We start from the raw sequence: 18,316 nt of genomic DNA, 5'->3' as shown, positions 1-18,316 counted from the left end.
ACACATTTCAGATATTTTAATGTCTATGAAAGACGTTTCATTCCCCCCAGAATGACCAAACTCTAGTTAGATGTGCTACTTCAGTTAATACCACGGCTTTTCATGATTAGCCTTTATTTCCTGGCTAAAGATGAAAGCAGTCAGAGTGACTTCAGTGACTTTTTAATGAAAACCACATCAGTGACTCAGATGTGTTAACTGCAGATTTAGATTACTTCAGGAACTCTCGGGTGTACAGGTGCAGTCATTCCAAACTCAATAATAACCACGTTCTGCTTTATTGCACTTTATGTCAGGAGACGTATTGGTTACTTATTAACTTCATGATCTTCTATTTCCTCTAAACATCTCTACATGCTTTGAAACTGTAAACTTTTAGTATCATACCATTCCACAGATTTAACCTATAACTGTACTTAACCCGTTTAGCACTCACGTCTCAACATCCCCAGAGCCACTCAGTAAAAGCTCAACCACTCAACAAGACGTGGGCTTTTTAAATACAAGGTATATTTAAAAAAAAAAAAAAAGAAGAGGAAAATAAACTTTTGAAATCTCTGATTGTTTGGGTTCAGGAGAAAATGTTTGTTATGATGACAAAATCTGGTATTTCCATTTGTGAGTGTATTTTATTAGGATTCAACACATGATGTCACGGTCCCCGTGTCTCTCTGGTTGGCCCACGCTGGCTACAGGTTTTGTTGTTGTTAGTTTTAGTTTTTTGTCTCTCCTCCTCCTCTCTGCCTGGGTGGAGCTCATTACGGGCTCTCACTCTTGGCCCACGCACCCCTGTGGATGGTGTCCACCTGCGGCTGATCTGGCTGATTTCCCCAGCTGCTATTTAAGGCAGTGGCACAGAGCAGCTCACCGCTGGAACGTCAAACCACCTGAGTTCGTGCTCGCGGCATATTCAAAGAAGAATCGCTTACACGTGTTTTATGTTGTGGAACTAACCTTTGACCTTCTGTCTGTAGATTCTGGACCGAATCACCGGACCTGTCCAAGTGGGGCAGTGTGTGGAGTGTTGGAGCGAGTGCGGCTGAAGAGGAGTGCGTGTGTGCGGAGGAGCGGTGGCGGTGACTGAGTGGAAGAGGAAGCGTGTGTGTGGATTCCCCCCCCCTTCTCTCCCTGGAGCCCTGGACCCCCTCCCAACTCACTGTACATATATTTTGCACTAAGGTGATCCCTATTGTAAATAAATCCCCTTTTGTTTCCTTGAAAGAACTGTCTGCGCGTGGGTCCGTTCAGTAGCCATGACACATGAGCATCATCCGTCAATACCTATTAAGCAATTTTCTAATCCAACAAACATTATTTATAAAATAATAGCTCCCCCACTATAAGACAAACCCCCAATCTTGGACACTAAGTACAAGTGACGTTTAAGAGAATTTTTAACTGCAGCTGACTTTGTTTTTATCGACAGTGAGATTGAAAATCTCCAGTAAAAGTGTTTTGCTGACGGAAACTGTAATTTTGAGAATAAATGACAGCCTTTTGGCAGCATCTTAGCGAGCACAGTTGTTATTGAACCTGTTATAAGGATTCTCAGCTGCTGTTCCAACACAAATTTCGTACTGCAATACCAAATTTGCTCCAACAGAAATGAAGCAGAACAACTATCAGTCACGCCTTTCAGTCACAGTTGTACACGGCAGCCTCTTCATTGAACGTGCCACACTCTGCAGCTTTCAAGCTGAAACTTGAATCAACAAATATGTAGTCTATGAAAACTGTGGAGGTTGTAATCAGTCTTTACCAGCATAAACTTTCTTCTAAAATAAAGGACGTAGTGGACGTAAACACGGTTTTTCAAACTTAAAACCAAACTTTTCTGGTGTTACTTCATTACCTTTTCTCTGGTCTGTTTGAGAGTTGCCATATTTCTGAAAATCTATAACACAGCACGCATTGAGCGGAGCTTACTGATGTGCTTTAGGAGTTCCTGGACAGCAGCGGAGCTCTGTAGCTCAGACCAATACCCTAAATTGGTAGTAGATTGTATTTTGCTCTTCGTGGAATTGGTTTGCCACAGTGAAAATACAGAACGCCGAACAAAAAGGCAAACGCAGAGGAAATGTTGAGCCGTCATTAAATGAAATGGTGTTGAGTGAAAACAGCTGGGGGATCAGCGAGCGTCTATAAAAGGCTCGTCTCTTATAGCAGGTGTGGTTCTGTCTGCAGCTACTGTTTCAGAATTTGCTGATTCTGACGGCATCGCTGGATACACTGAGTGGTGTAGTTATATACACACATGAGTGGGGGGCAAACAGCAGTCAGCCCATTCACACGCAGGCCTTTCTCAGAAATGTTTATGCTAGCAGCAGTGAAAGCAGCCCATCTACTGGTCGTGTGCGTGCAGAGGTGAGTGACAGGGTTCAGATTAGCCTCACCCCACGAGGATCACAGCAGGGTGACACTTTTCACACGAGGTAGAAAGCAGCACAAAAATCCCAAAAGCTGGTTCTAAGAGAAGACTTAATCCTTTTATGTGAGCCCTCTTTTCATGTTGCGGGGGACAGATGTGTGCGCGAACACTCACTGTAAGCAAATGTTTATTTACAGGTTGCAAATCTGCAGCATCAAAGCTTAAAGATCTGAAAGTCCAAGAGAATAAATGTGAGTGTTACTTTATTTATATTACAGCACAGCTTCAACAGCTTCAAGCTGGAGTTACAAAGTACTTCATAAACTAAAGGAACAACAGCAATATAATGTAAGACAGACAATAAAATTGGACACGTGCATAAAACCAATACCAACAAGTCTGACAGCAAAAGCAGCAGAGGGCTGACATACAAGGAGGAGACACTGTTTAATCAACTGTGTTTGTGATTCCACTCAGAGAGAGAGGCTGCACCAGAGGATGAAACAACAGCAAACACCTCCAGACTGACACACCGAGCCAAAACCCTGCGCTATGTGCTCCAAACAGATACTGGGCCCGTTCTTCGTACCGCGCTAAGTGAGTTAGCTGGATGAGATTGTTGACGATTTCGCGTGATCCTGGATCGTTCGGTTCTTCGAAGCCCATCCGGGACTTGCTGTCATAGCAACAGAGCCGTAAGCGTAAACCTGCTCGGGAGCAGGTTTACTTTATGTAAACAGGATTAGATCGCGGCCACTCAGGTATGTCCGCTTCATGTATACGAAAGCAACAGCGATATTTTTCCACTGTTTCACCATAAATAAATATTATCAATGTAACTAAAGATAATGCAGCACTTGATCCTTTTATTGATTTCACACAGATACATACAGGTCATTCCCTAAAAAAGGGAAATGTACTATTAACATTCTATTACATGTATGTGATTATTACAGATGTAATTCAGATTTCAGAGTAGTAATTGTAAATTACTTCGTGTAATCAAGATGAGAGACCACGGCTATAAAAGCGAAGGTGGATTTGGGAAGTCTGTCGCAGCCATGTCCTGTCCGTATACGCGAGCCACCCATTGCGGAAGGTGCAAGATTGATAAGGAGAGTCCTCAGAATCCAGCGTATATTGCGGGACAGACAGGATCCTTTAGCTCAGCGCGACAGTGTGCTCATAGAGAGATATCGATTTTCCCGTGAGGGTATTATTCACTTAACCAACTTGTTGACGAGGGGGTGCAGGACCACCACCTGTCTTTTTTTGCGCTGCCCCTTTTCTTGGTTGCTGTTATGAACAAACAAACAGAGTATTCCAGGGTCTCTGTCCAAGAGACGAAAAGCAATATAAGTGATCAATATTACCATTCTGTAGAATATTCTTATATTTCACTTTTACTTGTTCCCATGTTCTAGTGGGTCCTGTTGTGGCTCTAATGTGAAAGGGGATATAATATAACATATTATAATATAATATAATATTGGATAATATGGTGTGATATGATAAATCTACCCTACCGCCTACTGGTGTTGGCCAGAGGGGCCGATGGCGCGATATGGCAGCCTCGCTTCTGTCAGTCTGCCCCAGGGCAGCTGTGGCTACACCTGTAGCTGCCTCCACCAGTGTGTGAATGTGAGAGTGAATGAATAGTGGCATTGTAAAGCGCTTTGGGTGCCTTGAAAAGCGCTATATAAATCCACTCCATTATTATTGTTATTATTGAATTACTTACGAGTTTGATTTGTCAGCAACTTTCTGCCAGCCCTCTCTCCTTGCTTTTGCAGCCTTTGTAGTGTTCCCTTGCGTTTTAATTAAACTCTGAAACTCCTGACATCCCTCACTCAAGAGTTCTTGCTCTGCTGCCGAAGAATACGGAGCGCGCTCCTTCGACATTTTCGCCGACCAATCAAAGGGTTGCCGATCAATGTTTCTACTATCGATGCGTAGCCCCTGTTGGGCCACCCAGTGATCTCACATTACTTCATCCAGCTATACTAATCGTCAACAACAGGTGTGTTCGGGGAACCGGAATAGCGAGCTCAGAGTTAGCGCGATGATTTGGTCTTGGATGTGTCATTTGATCTTGGATGTAGTAAGCGACGTACGAAGAACGGCCCCACTGTGTCTTTGTGACGAGGTCGACGACGTGATGGGGAAAGGCACTCAAATAAAATAAGCACTTATAAAGTCTGGAGTTTTAAATCATTACTTCAGATGATTTATCACTAAACAAGAAATGACCGACAGTGGGCAAAATGAAGATAAAACCAGGGCAACGCACGAAAAATAAAAGAAACAGCAGCACAATCTGGGGTCACAGTGCCATGTTGTGATTATGAAGTACGTCATCAGCTGCTCTCACAAAGACAACAAGCCTTTGACTGAAGGAACAAGATACAGGTGGAAGTTTCATGTCAATGCTGTGGCAGGCAGGATGAGGAGCCAAGTGCTGGACTCAAAAACAAAGGAATGAACTAAGAGAGGCAGCTTTATTTTGCTGTTCAAAAACTCAAATGCTAAATGCCAGAAAACTAAACTAGAAACAAGCAACTAAAATTAGGAACCTGGGAAAGTAGAACTAGGTATTACAAGGCACACGGCAGAAACAAGACGGAGGACTTAAATACACAGAGGATGGGAAACGGGAGGGAACACGGCTGGAAGTAATCAGACAAAGTGAGACAGGGAGGAAGCAAAACTGAATACGCTGAACACAGGATACCGAACTATCAAAATAAAACAGGAAATACACAGGCGGACTCAAGACACGTGAGCTTAACACAGTGACCGGGGTCAACGTGAATAACCACGGAGACGGAACTTGGCGTGCACGAGAGACGAGACAGGCTCCACATGGAGGCACAAAGAGGGAAACAGACTAAAAGAAACAAGAAAGTCAAACTAGAAATAAAAATGACTAAACTAAGAAAAACAAGGAAACTAAAACCATGAATAAGATGAAATCACGGTGTAATTTAAACCTGAACATGAGCCATGACAGAAAGTATCTGGATCTGTGCTCAATGATCCAGGTAAGGAAAGCTCAGAAAAGGCACAAGTAATACATCAGGGAACTCAAACAACCACACGGAAGAGACATGGAAAGCTGACCAGGACTCTGTAGGCCACTCCTTCAGTGATGATGTGCATCCTGGCTGGTTTGAGCAGGAAGTCAAGGAGGAAATTTACGTGAAAAGGGAGCATCTACTGCTGAATCGAGGAGGAGGTCTAAGGGTGCATCTGTCACCATCTTACAATGCTGTGATTGCAGCCGTTCCCCAACTCTCTGTGAATGTTACTCATGGCCATTGATCAACGGACATGACAGTTTGCATATCAATGATCATGAAACTAACATCTTGGCTTTTTTTAGGCAGTGAAACTAGTTTCATCATTATGGAGCTGTGCTCTTTATGAGGAAACCTGCAGTCCGCTGAGACTGTTTCCTCCACTGAAAACACTGCATCAGTGAACAGAAGCAACTTTCCTGGGCAGGTGAAACTAACTACAAACAGGTGAGGCAGTCACAAAGGACAAAGTAAAACAGTCGTGAAAAAAAAAAAAATGAAACAAACACTAACACAGAAATCACAGAAGACGTGATATCAGAGAGAGTGGAAGCGGCCCTGACAGAAAGATGAGAGCGGGAGGAACAGACAGCAGGACTATCGTGGTCCCGGCACTCCCTCGTCCTCTTCCCCTCCTCCCCTGTTTCTCTTATTCTCCACTTTCTTTTCTCTCAGAAGATGAAGGTTGAGTCAAAATAACAAGAGGACCTGAGTCCCAACTTCTCTTTAAATGTAACTTGTTTTCTGTGTACTGCTGTGCCAATAAATATGCTCCACGATAAAACTAAAAATCACCTCGACTGACCTCGTAAAGATCAACAGTGTAATCTATCATTTCATTTGCTGTCGAGCCTCCAGAGTTTGAGCCTGCTGCAGGGAGCTTCCACCTTTTGACAGAATATAGACTGTTCACATGCTTCAACTCTACAACGAGGGTGGACAGTGCAGGATAGTCACACTACTGGGAAATACAGTATAACAAGTAGAAACACGTCCTCCAAGGTGGTACTTATTAGTGCTGTGTTTTTCTACAGTCCTCCAGGTCACACGATGCGAGCGAGCATCTAAACTGACACAAACTCTCTGGCACAGAAAGTACTACATTCTGTTTGTCTTTTTTACTACTGTGGGAGAAGCGGTGCTCTGGAAACCACGTCGCTAACCAGGTTTCATTTACAGAAATCTGACCAGAATGGTTCTTTGCAAGTATTTGAAAATGCAATGCTTGTCTGAGGAAATGTATATGAAACAGCATCTGTGCATTTAATGCAGCATCTAAGAAACTCACAGCTGGCTCCTCTGTACAGCAGAACGTTTCACAGAAACACCCTCCTGTGGGCATGCGAGCCAAAGATAGTAACAGAAAAATATATGTGCTATAAACAAAAGGAATCCTTAGCCTAATGTGACCATATTCTATCTTTTATAGTGTTCTCAGTCAGTGATTAAAAAATACTGATATAATATGCATGTTTTAGACTAGAACAAACACATCTAAAGAGAAATGAAGTTCAGGGAAATCCCACTTGTTAACCTGGATTCTTAGATCCAGAGAGGAGAGTCCGTCCTTAGTGGAATCTTAGATTCAGGAGGAGATCTTAGTCACGGGACATTGGACCAGCTCTTTAAACTTTCAAGGATTTGTCTGCTCAACATGTTCTGGGCACATGAAGGCATCGGGGTACGTTGGATTATACAGTACTGGTCCAATTGCACTGCATTAGGTCAGAGTATTCCCTTTATCACTGATTTGGTCCAAACATTTACTGATCACATTCAGTGACATTCACAACACAGAGTTTGTAGCAGGCTCTAAGGATGGGTTGGTTTTATTGGGCACTGGTCTCCAACATATGATGACATGGTTTGCATCAACATTAGTGGGACGAGAATTACCACCCCTGTCTGAGGCCGTAGTGCTCAATTATAAAAGGGTAGATTTCCCACCCAGAAGTGAGGATGAGTTGCTGTCTTAAGGATAAGATCTCTAATGTTTTGATTTTACTCCATTATGGACACGGACACCTGGAAACTAGTCCACGTGAACTGAGATGGATGTGTCGTTGGTGCCCAGAAAGTCCAAAATGCCACAGAGGGATGAAGACACCCAAGTGGACCCTCACACTCACCATCTGATCACAAAACTTACATCAGTCAGACCCAAGTGGGCTGTGGAAAGAGACTTCATGTTACCACTGGTAATGACTCTAAGCCAAACAATATAACATCAGAATGTTTTTTGTTTTTATTTCTCCCAGATCCTGACATTCAAAAACTGTTTTATCTATAAAAAGTGTCTTCTGCTCCTCTATCAAACAAAAGGGTTGGGATGAGGTTATCACTGAGTATCAGGTGAAAAAGACTCTAAAATACCTCTAAATGAGACTAACAAACAGACTGATGCAATTAAAGAGTAAGCCGAATGCAACGGCACAGCTTCACTGTATTGTCCACAATCTGTTGGCTGTGACTGAAAGAATTAAATCACAAATTTAAGCAGTGGAAATTTCTGGGCTCATCCTTGGAGACAATGTGAGGATGTCAGACATCGGCGAGGAGCTCGCAGCAGGGCAGAGCTCCTCGGCATCAAAGGGAGTAGGCAGAGGTGGTGCCTCCTGGAGGCCTCCTAGGTGCGGCGTTTCAGGCAGCCAGAACAGAGAGGACACCTGGAGGCGGACCCTGTGGAAGAGCTGGAGGCGGTGGCTGGGAAGAGGGAAGTTTGGCCATGTCTGCTTAGGCAGCTGCTCCTGCCCACTGGACCTGGATAAGTGGTAAAAAATGGATGATGGATGGCGTTTTTGTAGAATGTAACCGACACTCCCCTAATGCTGGTACATGCCTGGGTTTCTGCATGGGTTATTCGGGGTTCGTTATTCCATTTTTGTCTTGGGCCAAGTAGCACTGCCAACGACTATTTAATTGATCAAATGAATAAAATCAGTGGTTTGCCCTTGGCAGGTTCAATAAGTAATTAAAATTAAGCTAATGTAGGACTTTATTAGTAGCCTGTCAAGTAGTAATGTGAATTCTTTCTGAGCGGCATACCGTTGGCATTTTAGACCTGTTGAGTGCAGAGAATCACAATTATAAAAGATCGGATACATTTTGAAGAGACCACACTTTAACAAAGGCAGTGCATTTAATTTAATGGTCACAAGATGGTCTATAGCAGTCTGGTGTTGAGAAGAAGAGGACAGAGAGTCTTTGAAAATGCCATGAAAGCATAAATTTGTGCCTCTGTGTGGCGTTCTAGCTCCGTTGTGTCCAGATGCTAATTGTCACAATTACAACAATCAAAGCCGACGTGTTGTAACAGCTTTTTCCTGCACACATGAAAACAGTCAGTTTGTTTTTCACCTCAGAAGCAACCGTGTGGATGCTGAGCACAGAAAAAAGGACATATGGTCCTTGTAGATTTAGTGTCAGTTTTCCGAATGCACGCTTGTTTCTGGAACAGGGAGCAGAGAAAGCAGAGGCCTACTGGAATCCTTGCTATCATCATTTCCCCCCCCCTGCTCTTGCCATCTTGATTGAGTCCACATAGTGCATAGAAACAAATGACTCTGACTCACTGGCTGCATACAGAGCCACTGCAGGAAAATGTTTTCAGAATCTGCTCATTTATCTCAGCCCACGGCACCACTGCCTCCTGGACATGAATTGAGAGGTTGTTTTAAAGTGAAAATCACCACTCAAGTTAACAAAGATTTCAAAAACAGGAAGGCACGGAAGAGATTTGAGTACTGCTCCCAGACAGCATGTTATAGCTCCACGGTCACACAGCATTAATATGAACATATAGACCAAAGAGCCACACTGTGTGAGCGATTTGTCTATATTGGGGCGCTGAGGCAATTGCCAGATAAGTGACAGTGATCAATAAGTATGTTATCAAGTCAAGGATCCACCGTATGAATGGCATTGTTATCTGCCAGGAAAGAACAATATTCTCACTGGGTTATTCTGGGAACAATGACTTGCTCTTTATTGGAAGCTCATGAAAATCTAAGCTGTCAAACTGTCAAAAGCGAGCCAGCTTTCACTAATGTATTTCAAAACTGGCTAACTGCAGTGTACTGCTGCAAGAGAGAGACGGAGGGGAAAAAAGAGCAACTGAGAAAATTAAACCACTGCCAGGATATCGACTGGCACTTAGCAGGAGAAGAAAGCGAGCAAATGAAAAATTTTTATTGCTGCATTGTAAATTAGAGGGAAGCAAACAAATGCATTTTCAATATGAGAGAGGTAAATACAATGGGCAGACCATGATACCCTGAAGGACCTGATGGCAAACCAAAGCAATCACAATTATGGCTGTTTGTAATCAGCATAATGCATCTGGATGCCCCCACGCATCCAGCAGGGGGTGAGCGACACCTACAGGCTTCCGTTTTGATTGATAAGGCCGGACTCACAGTAACTGTGGCAACAGTTGCATTTCATGCATGATGACCAGGTCGATCTTTGTCCTTTAATAGTGTGCTAATGAGCGGACCCAGAGTCGGAGATGACAGACATGGATGAGGAAGAAGAAGAAGAATCATTAAGAATCGCTGGTGGACAGAAAATGACCATTCCTGCCGACTGAAATCATATTAATTCCACAAAGTGCTCACCCTTAGTGCATGTTGGTAGCCGAGGCCATCCGTCACACAGCTCCATTAACATTTTCCTGCTTAAAAATTTCCGCCACAGCTGTAGCAGCCCAAACCGCTGGAACACAGAGTTGGCCGGGCACCAGCCTGTGTGTGAGAAGCACAGAAGTAATATCACAGAAGCGATACCCGAGCTTTTAAAGAAGGGAGGAGCAGAGCAAATTAATTAGAGAAAGAAAGAAGAAACTACTTTGAATGCTACCATGACACACACACACACACACACACACACACACTATAGATTTTAATCCAAATTAAAGGCAAAAAGCAGCGTAATGTAGTGGCAGAAATCCTTGTCTATTCCCTTTGTAATTATCCTGTTCTATCCTGCATTAGTGTTGTAAATAATTATATACGGTGACTCCAATTTGGTTCAGTTTGTTATACAAAACACAAATATTCCGCAGCCATTAAACACACATTAAACTAGAGCCAGGTAATTACAGAGGTCTTCTCTGTGATCTTGAAGGAAAACAATGGCTTGTGTATCTGAATCTGCTGAAATATTTATTTGATTAGGATATTTTCAGTCTGTCCAGCCTTCAGCATCTCAACAACGACATAACTTAGCATAAAAAGTATGAACATTTGTTCAATGGTCGATTATTTCTTTGTTGTAACAGAAAAAAAGAACAAGTTTCAGAATACATGTATCAACCAACAGCAGCTACGTAGTTGTAAGTGAATATGCTGTTGGAATTTCAATGATATTGAGGTTGTGGCTGACTGCAGCATTAGAAGCATTAGCCTTCTGGGGACAGACACTGCCACCCTCCCTCCACATCAAGTGACATCCAGCTGGGACATGATGCCTCTCAAACGGCAGCCTCGGATGCCGGTGGATACGGGAAGCATGAGGGACGATTCGCCACCAGGCTACATTGTCAAGTAGCTTAAATCATAAGCCACACGTGTTAAAGCCGCGGTGCTTCTTCAAGCTGTCATATTTTACTGGCGTGATTATTCAGACATGTATTGCATGTGTAATGTCAAATACTCCAGGGAGCTTGGCCACAGCTTGGATGCGAGTAGCTAGAAGAAATAGGTTGTACCAACCCTCTCTCCCACAAACTGTTTCTAGGAGACAAGAATTATTTTTCCAGCGATGTTCAGGTCCAGTATAATCAACGACCTTCTTTCTGAAATGAAGTACCGCATTCATGATCTGTATCTGAGTCCATTTGTAGTGCTCGAGTTAGTTTGATGTTGAGTAACCGCTCCTCATTTGTAAGGATGAAATGAACAACCTTGAGCTCTGTGCATGAGAGACACTTACGAGCTGAAAGTCACAGAAAGTCTTTGCCCATCACGAAACCAGAGAGAGGTAAAACAAAAATGGGTCGGCCAGTTTTCCATGAAACGAGTTTTTCTGTTTTAATATAGTCGCTTAGAAGCAAAATAATTTTGCCAACATGCTGCAAAACTCTTGTTTGAAGAGTTCTACAAAGTGCTCCACCCATAAACATTAAAAATAGTACCTGATTTAAATTTTGGGCGGTGTCCCCTTTGTCTGTTGGCTTCGGACTTCCAGCTGTTATAAGATTACTGTGACGTCCCGTTCAGTGCACTTGGGCTTGAGACGATCCGCTGCACATTTTAGATGCCCAAGTGCGTCAAAACTTCACTTTGGAGTGGAGGACTTGGTGGCAACTGTCATATAAATGCTGCCTTCTTGTTATTTATGAGCCATATAGTTGTGCAATTTATCTTGGATGTGATTGGTCAAAGTCTACAGTGAAGGAAACCTCCATTTCTCTTCAGATCCCTTTGTTTCCCAGGTGATGTTTGCAGCCACGGTCCAAGATCTACAGAATAAATGTGTCAGAGGAATCTTACATCTTCTAGATTGATCTGGTTCTGTGACTTTTCCCATCTGAAGTTTGAATCAGTTATCTGATATGTTGTGATACCTCTTAAAGCCACATGAGAATGCCCCTATAGCAACACAGTCCAGTGCAGTTATTATGCAAAACGCTAAATAATTAAAGTCATTTATTGACATCACTGTACTGATTCAATTATATCTATGAGCTTTCAGTCAACACATATACCTGTTGAAAAGAAAGGACCCTGTCCTATGATAGCTTTAAAAATATCCATGAAGGCAACAAGTTGTGTAAATGATACAAAATCAGGGATTGTACTGGCTTGAAATGGGCTGTTGGAGGGTACATGACAGTGAGCATTATCAGCCTATAGACAGTAAAAGCATTTGACTCATTTTGAGGAGGGGTGCTTAAAACATCGAGCATTACACGTCTTAGAAAATGACCAATACTATATTTAATCTTCCAGACACGTTTTTTAGCAAAAATCATAAAACACCCCTCAGCTTTATCCATGTCTGTTCATCATAGAAACCAAAAGAACTAGAAATGTGTTTGTTTTTTTTAATCTGATTACTTGCATGTTATTCCATGTGCCCTTTAAACCTTGCGGCACTTCTACGGTGGAACATGAAAGTGAGGCTTCAAACAGAAGTTTACACAAAAGCATGTTCAGTCTGAAAACTTAAATGTCAGTGTTAAGGACAGAATGTGGATTTTTTTCATGCTTAACCTTTTTTCCAGGAAGAAAAAAAAATGCAGTGCCAGTCTGCCATCGTCTGCTCAGCAGGTAGTGTACAGAGTTAATGAATAGCTGCTGAATGTAATGAAGCATTTAGTGGCTGAATTGGCAGAAATAGTAGACAGAACACACACACACACACACACACACACACACACACACACACACACACACACACACACACCCCTAAACAGCAGGTGTCCAGAAACTTGATTCAAACTAAATGACAGAGAGAAAGTCCAGTTATTGCATTAATCTGCAGTGCAGTGAAGTCCACTGCACATCTTAAAAATGTCGATATGGAGTTGGCCTACGCATTACTGACTGTTCACGTCACTTGAAAGACATAGCATAAAGCATTTTAGCATTTTTTACAGATTTGCAAAAACGAATTGGAATTCATGAGTTTATTCCCTTCATCACAGGACTGGCGCTTTGTCTGCATAAGCACCGTTTTGCAATGATGTAAAAGATTTTACATATAAATGGTGAGAGGTGTGTTTACAAATAGTTTTTCATTTTCACTGTTTCCACTGTTGTCCTTCACAGCCAAACAGGCCATTCTTAAGTTAGCGTGAAAGGAAATTTAATCCTGAAGAAAGCACCCGTCCGCCTACAGCGCTGCATGGACTAATAACCACTGATTTATTTTCCCTGTGCAGTTTTTCTGTCTCTCCTCTTGTGAATTAATGATGAACCTCAAACCATCAAATGCAAGTGATCAAAAGAGGACGCAGAACATTTAAGCCTTAAAATACTCGTGCGTGTGTTTATTAATGTGTGTATTATAGCCTCTGTTTGATGCCATGAAAGTTCATAGAGAATAAGATATGAAAACATTCAAATGCAAACAATTTTTATTTGATGTCATAATCATCATCATGTATGACAGATAGATGAAAGAAGCAATGCCACTGATGTTGATGTGTTTCTAATGCGTAACCACTGCATCAGCTGCTGTACTGACAGACTCAAGGTGCCTGTTTTTTTACTACAACATTAACAACACTCACTATTCACTTAATGTACAGAACTCACCTGCTTGCTGCTTCTACTGCACATTCACCTAATGTATATACTATATATATAATGTTCTTCCTCTACCCCCCCCCCCATTTTTGCACATGTCGAGGAGCGTGTCAGGTTATACTTGTATAACTATGCATGTGACAAATAAAGAACCTTGAACGCACTGTGCACATGATCAGCACGATTTGAATTTATTGAGTTGATGTTGAAGGTTGTTTACAAAACTCTTCATAATGTTAGAACTGGATGACAATGCCTGGTGTAACCTGTGTGTTCATGATGTACGTGGTGTAAGTGCTATTGTTTTTTTTATATTTATGATTTTCATCCATGTCTCCTGAAGTATTACGTGTGGACAAGATAAAACCTGATCTCATTAGCTATGCCAGGTCAGAAATGAACATGGAGCAGTGTCTTTTTTTAAACGCCACATTTGTGCTCCAGTTTTCTATTTTCAGCCAGATCACAACAACAGTTGCCTCAAGGTGCTTACTCTCAGTTCTTTTAGCATGCACATATGGGATTTTGGGACAGGGATATACCATCATCTGTGAACAGATCAGTATCCTTCACTGCCTTCTAATCTACACTGGAGCAAATGTAAAAGGTAAAGTTCAAAGTGGTCCCACAAAGGAGCATGAGGAGCTGTAACCTCCAAGCTGGAAGGAGTGGCACAACATAAAAGGCATGTCTCCAGAATATTGCAGTCCTAGGAACAGTTAGGATACTGTGCAGAACCCTCAAACTCTCCGAAGCCTCCGAATTTGAGTACCCAGCTTGAGGGACAAACAGATACAAACCCCTGGGCACCATGAGGCTCAGTGAGGAAGAGGGAGGGCATCCATACTGTATCAAGTTCTTTGTCTTCAGCTGCCTGAAGATTCTTGGAGTATCCATGGAGTATCACGACGATGCCCCCCTGAGATGAGCTACTCCAAGAATCTCCAGGCAGCTGAAGACAAAGAGCAGCAGGAGGATGAACTATAATGAACTACCATGTAAGAACAAGCCCCTGTGTGGTATGTATGTAGTGGCTGACATGAAGAATTCCTACCTGTGGCTAGAAAAGGACAGCACAGCGGCTCTGATCACGATAGTACAAGAACACGCTCTGAGCACCAGATCCACGGACGATCTGATTTCCTCGTGTCAGCATTGTTCCCACATCATCATAATTAATGTTGTTCCAGGTTCAACATTGCAAGTGACCAATCACCTTCTTGTGATGTCATTCCTTTGCGACTTCGAAATACCCGCCTTCGAGTATTTCGAAATACAAGTGAAGAAGCGAGAAACCGCCGCCTGTCCGCCGAATTTGAAGTCAATTTAGGATACTTTCCTTTAATAAACGGTAAGCATTATACATATGTTCCTCACTTGGCTTGCTGTTTGTTTGCTAGCGATAGGCTACTTGACGACAGCATTAGCTAACCAGTGTTCTCTAGACCAGCGTTCCCCAACTTTTTGGGTGTTTCGTGGCCCGGGGGTTGGGTCAGGCAAAATTGCAGTAGCTTCCCTGATCATTTTACAAACATAAGTGAAGAGAATCTGGACTAAAAGGCCTAGACTTATGGTTGTGTGCTGAATCTATGAATCAAACTATCACCTGGAAACATAATTAACTGGTCCATAGCTGTGAAACTGGACATGAGTTCTTGATTCTATGGAGATTAACAGTAATCCAGAAATTTACAAATTTGTCCTGGTACATCGCGTAAATGTTGTCCCTGGGACATCGCGTAAATGTTGTCCCTGGGACATCGCGTAGATGTTGTCCCTGGGACATCGCGTAGATGTTGTCCCTGGGACATCGCGTAGATGTTGTCCCTGGGACATCATGTTAAAGTTGCCAGAGACATACCATATGAAAGTTTAGCTTCTTTTAGCCCCTGTTTGTTTTATATTATTTTATATATATATATATTTTTAATATTATATTTAATATTTACATTGTATTGCAAAAAACCCCAAAACAAGTTAAAATGAATTAATGAATATTGACTAATTAAACCTTCGTTATTTTTCCACCAGAAATGGACGACATAATTAGAAGAAGTGTTCTGAATGACGAAAAAAAAAGAACTGGAAAAGATACACAACTTTGTGTGCATGTGTCACAATGCCAGGAGGACCCATTCAGTGTTGTGTTAGAAAAATTGAACTCATTAACCCTTCATGGACATTATAAATGTTTAAATGTTGCCTCAGGTAAAGACAGGAAAAGAGACTATTACAAATTCAACTGCATCAGAGCTGGGAAAAAAAGTCGAAACAGCTACAGAGCAGTGGGCTGTAAGGCCTATGTTTCATTTAAAGTACTCAAATGTTGGAAAGACCACACAGTCATCGTGCAGCGTACATATGATAAGCATGATGGGCATGATCCTTCGGACCCAAAAGACGCACATTTCAACAATATTTCCAGTGATTTGAGGAGGAAGATTGAGGAACTGCTTTCCCTTGGAACTAAGCCAGCCATCGTACTAACCGAATGTCATAAATGGGCCAAAGAACATGGACACAGAGATCTTCACAACAGAGAGCATTTTGTCACACCACGTGACATTGACAGTGTTAGAACCTGCATGATGAGGAAGAAGCACTTTAACTGTGGAGACAGTCAATGTGTACATACCTTACTTAATGGAAAACATCAAGAACATGTTCTCTTCTATCAACCATACACATCTGACCAAGAACTAATGATTGTTTTGCAGACACCTGTAATGAAATCAAACATGGAGAACTATGCAAAACAGTTAGTATTTGTTGACACCACGCACTGCGTTAACCAGTATTCATTTCCCTTATTCACACTTGTTGTAAGAGATGATCATGGGCATGGAGTCCCTGTGGCCTATGCTATTGTCAGCAACGAAAGTCAGAAAACCCTGGAAACTGTTCTTGGAATAGTTTGTGAGCATTTCCCAACTTCCCCGAGGTAAATAATACATTGACAGCTATTAATTTTGAAATAATTCCTTTTCAAAAAAGTTATAACATGCCAGAATCTAATGCTATAGCTGCAGCATGGGCTGCAAAAAACTTTCCTTTCCAGTTGTTAAAGTTATTCCTATAGGCTGTATGCAGTATTTTATACATCTACTTGTGAGTTGAAATGTTTAATTTGGCATTGAAGTGGTGCTTTGAGATAGCAAAAACATTTTCATACTGTTTAATCTCATTTAGTGTTTTCTTTTTTTCTGTAGAGCATTTATGGTTGACAAAGACTTTGCGGAAATAAATGCTTTGCAGAAGGTTTTTCCAGAGTCAGCTATCCTTCTATGCTGGTACCATGTCTTGCAGGTAAACCACATTGTTTTCTTTTCACGTTGTCTAAGATGCACCTGAAACACATTTTTACAACAGGGTCCTGTTGTTATGATTTGCCTCATTGTGATATTCACCTACTCAGGTTAATGAATATAAAGGGATAAAATGTTGAGTGACTATGTCCATCCATTTAAGACCACAGTGCACTCATCTTCTGGTGGCTGCTTCCCAAAGCTCTTTTTGACATTTAAAAATATGTTTGCCTGGTTGATTTCTGTAATGCACAGGTCCTCTTGTCCAGTGAGTGACAAAGTTATTTTTGGACGTCAGCTTTCTTTTATGCTTTTTGTACAGCTGCTCCTCTGTCTCTCTCTCCAGATTAACTTTTTTCCTCTTACATTCACAGGCTGTTAATCGATGGCTTTCAAAATCAGAGTCCGGGGTCCATGGGCTTTCTAACACCCAAAAGAAAGAAATGAAATCATTTCTTTCTTTTGTAAGCTGAAAGCTTGCACATCTGTAAGTGTAATTTGTCTATTTCACATTTTGATTTCTTGATTACACTAAGAGCATAATAACTTTCAGTTGCTAAAAAAAAGTTACAGAGAGATACAAAATAGATTTTTGAAACAATTTCTAAAACTGGCTTCTTATCTTGCTTATCAAAACAAGTACTTAAGCTGTGCAGAACATCATTGTGTCACCCACTGTGCAGTAGAACTTGTGAGTGGGATTCTTTCACAGACAGATGCTGAAACCAAATATGCTTATAGGTTTAGTGTTCCTTCTTAGCCATTGTAAGGGAAGAAATAATCGCTTCTTAATACAAAAACACGACATATTATTAATAACTTAAAATTCTTAATGTTATTCAATAAAAGGAAAAGGGCTTCAATACATAATATTAAAGATTTCAATAGGTCTGTTAAATGGATTGAAATATATTCTGTTGCATCCAATTCTCTTAGGAGGATGACTTTAAAGCCACATCAGCAGAGTTCTGCCAGACATTTAAGCAATACCCTTTGGTGTGCCAGTATTTTCAGAAGCACTGGGAAGGCATTGGCCACATGTGGTGTGACTACGGCCGTCGCTTCAGTCACGCTCGTTCTGAAACAAACAATGTGATTGAAAGGTATGATTTATTATTTTCACCTCATTCGATTGTATTGCTGAAAAAAAGATATTATGCTTTAATCCAAGAGGCTAAACTGAGTAGGTTCGTCATGTCATTGCCAGAACAGGTTTTAGGCAAATCCTTTAAATTCTAGCAGCGTTTTTTATGTTATCACAACAAAAAACAGAGTAGGTGGATTTGCCTAAATCAGCTAAACCGGCACAGAGCA

The 18,316-nt window shown here is 41.6% G+C and overlaps 1 long non-coding RNA gene across 1 annotated transcript; it reads left to right on the top strand.

Annotated features, from left to right (window-relative positions):
• The first annotated feature begins 14,900 nt into the window (after positions 1–14,900).
• On the top strand, positions 14,901–17,438 carry LOC309708535. The gene is made up of 5 exons (XR_014277289.1): positions 14,901–14,919; positions 14,990–15,048; positions 15,729–16,638; positions 16,907–17,003; positions 17,377–17,438. It is a non-coding gene; the product is annotated as an uncharacterized lncRNA (long non-coding RNA).
• The last annotated feature ends 878 nt before the right edge of the window (positions 17,439–18,316 follow it).

The sequence above is a fragment of the Aulonocara stuartgranti genome (genome assembly GCF_965226115.1).
Source record: "Aulonocara stuartgranti genome assembly, chromosome: 6".
NCBI classification, from domain to species: Eukaryota; Metazoa; Chordata; class Actinopteri; order Cichliformes; family Cichlidae; genus Aulonocara; species Aulonocara stuartgranti.
Note: the sequence above shows the minus strand (reverse complement) of the source record. Positions and strands in the feature narration are given on the sequence as shown.